This window comes from Mastomys coucha, unplaced genomic scaffold (genome assembly GCF_008632895.1).
Source record: "Mastomys coucha isolate ucsf_1 unplaced genomic scaffold, UCSF_Mcou_1 pScaffold18, whole genome shotgun sequence".
NCBI lineage: Eukaryota > Metazoa > Chordata > Mammalia > Rodentia > Muridae > Mastomys > Mastomys coucha.
This window is the reverse complement of record NW_022196900.1, coordinates 108,930,162-108,932,940: the sequence shown is the minus strand read 5'-3', so window position 1 is coordinate 108,932,940 and position 2,779 is coordinate 108,930,162. Positions and strand designations below refer to the sequence as shown.

Here is a 2,779-nt window from a genome sequence, read left to right as displayed (position 1 = left end):
AATCAGACGCTGTCAGAAGTCTAACGAACTGATTGGCAAGCTCCCCTTTCAGCATCTGGTGCGAGAAATTGCTCAGGACTTCAAAACAGATCTGTGCTTCCAGAGTGCAGCCATTGGTGCTTTGCAGGAGGCAAGGGAGGCCTATCTGGGTGGCCTTTTTGAAGATAACAACCGGGTGTGCTATCCAGGCCAAACGTGTAACAATTATGCCAAAAGATATCCAGCTAGCACGTCCCATACGCGGAGAACATGCTTAGGAGTCCACTATGAGGGGAAACATTTCATTCTCAAAAAATGTTTTGCCTCTTCTTTCTGTTATCAATGGTTCTGAGTGTTAGATATTTTTTCCATGGGGTCAAAGGTACCTAAATAAGTGATTTCGAGTGAAAACATAGGCAACAGAATCAGGTATTGGCAGTTTCTCCATGTGAATTTTTTAATATAAATGTAAATACAATGTAATTTAATAATTTAATATAATGTAAAGCATTAATACAAGCAAAATGTTTCAGTGAACACATTGCAACAGTTTAACTTTATAACAATTATAAATAGACCTGTTAAAAATTTTCTGGACAATTCCAGCAATTGCATTTTTTTTTCACAGTCCATGAAGGCTTTTTATTTATGCTTTACATTTAAAAAAAGAACCCCAGGATTTTCCCTCCTGTATGTTTTCGTCTTGCCTCTTCATGGTCCATGATGCCAGCCAAGGTTGTCAGCACAATGAAACCAAACTGCTGTGACGGGAGCAGGTTATTCTGCCATTTCTCTAGGTCTTTGAGCCGAACATCAAATCTAGGGCTTATAACTCCACACTTGTTCAACCTTCCTGTGAGGTTCACAACAATCTTCCCAGTCCTGTGATCATCAATGATCTCGAATTCACCAATGCAGCCGTGCTTCATCATCACAGTTAAGAACCGAACGATGACTTTAGAACACGGCCTGATGAGGACTTGGCATTTGCCTCTCTTCTCAGCATTGTTGATGCTCTTAAGAGCATCTGCCAGAACATTCATTCACACCATGATGATGGCGAGGAAAGATGGCAGAAAGCAGCAATTGCATTTTTTAAAAATAAGTAAATTACTTTCTTTTTTTTTTTTTTTTTTTTTTTTTTTTGGTTTTTCAAGACAGGGTTTCTCTATGTAGCCCTTGTTAGCATCCAGAACCTGTGGCGGATATGGGCGGGTCCACAGACCTGTTGCCAGGGCAACGGCCACCATATTCCCAGAATCCATTGGGTTCAACTCCCACCTTTACCTGGGACTACTACGTCACAGCCTGTATATATGAGACAATTCCTCCATTTCTCTCTCTCTCTCTCCCCTCTCTCTTTCTGCACCGCTATCCCCAACTCCCTCTCAATTAAACCTCTTGCACGTGGAACTGTCTAAGCCTGGTGTCTGCAGACACGTCCCGCTGCGACTCAAACCCATCATTTGGTGCCAAAACCCGGGATCGTGGCAGTTTGCGTCTGCCAACCCTGCTCCATACCGCCCCTGCTCCACACCGCCGGGGCAGACAGGGTACACCACCATGTGGAGTGGGCCCCTGGGACCGCCGTGCTGCCGCCACATGGAGCAGGCCCCTGAGATCGCCGCTGCTCCACCGCCACCCTTCCCACCACTGCTGCTGCTACTCCGCCCACGGGGAACACTCCCATCACCGCTGCAGCGGCTGCAATCCGCACGTCATGCTCCACGCGGAGACCACGGGGAGCTGGAGAGCAGTCCCAGCACTGCCAACCAGGCGCTATAGGTACATGACTTCACAGCCCCCTCACCTGGCAGCTGCTCACCAGACACTGCGGGACATAACCACGTGAGCTGTACCCCACTCAGACACCATTCAGTTCCATGTGTTCCATTTACCAGACCGCTCATAACCAGCCGCACAGACACCAGCATATTAATTAATAGGATCAGTCAGGGGGAAGACCTCCAGCTTTCCAGATAAGGTCTGGCCAACCTTCCCTGGAAATTACGGAATATAGCCCCCCCCCCCTTGGAATACGCGTTAGGATGTTCTGCCACTGGGTACCCCTTCCCTCGGAGGTAACTCTCACTCCTAATAATTTCTAACCGGGCTCTTTGCAGCCGTCAAACCCCTGGATCCAGGGTGAGTTACTTTCCCACGCAGGCAACCAGCCCTGCTAAATTGCCACTAGGGTTTCTCGTGACGACTTGAACCACTAGTCTAGGCTGTTAACCTCTTTGGTGCTTGGATTGTTCTCAGGATGCTGGTACGAACATCCAACCACCCCCCAATGGGTTCCAGAATGTCTTTGACAAGTTTCTCCAGGCACCCCACTGGGATGTCTCCTGGAAAATCTCAAATCTTTAAAGCTAACGCCTGACTTGAAGGCATCAAAATTAATATATCTCTGCAATAAGGTCTGGGTTAAATATCAACTAGATGGGAATTCAAAGTGGCCACTTAATGGTACTCTAGACCCAGCTATTTTAAGGGGTCTTAATACGTACTGTCAGCGAACTGGTAAATGGAAGGAGGTTCCCCTATATTCAAACATTCATCTATCTCCGTTCCAATCCCTCCTTGTGCTCTTCTTGTTCCCCAACCCAACTTCTCTTAGCCATGAAGTCTACACAACCTCAACCTCCTCTAGATGACTCTACAATGCTAGATCCAGCTAATGGCGAAAAACCCTTTTCGCCATAATCCTGTCTCCTCGCCGCCAAAAGCCCAAACTGCCGCCCCACTTTCTCCTGCTCACCAGGATGCTCCAGAGCCTGCTAGCTCTCCCTCTCTAGAC

At 47.4% G+C, this 2,779-nt stretch overlaps 1 pseudogene; it reads right to left on the bottom strand.

The window, feature by feature from the left end:
• Window positions 1–593: 593 nt before the first annotated feature.
• On the bottom strand, window positions 594–1,031 carry LOC116095686 (annotated as a pseudogene).
• Window positions 1,032–2,779: the final 1,748 nt, after the last annotated feature.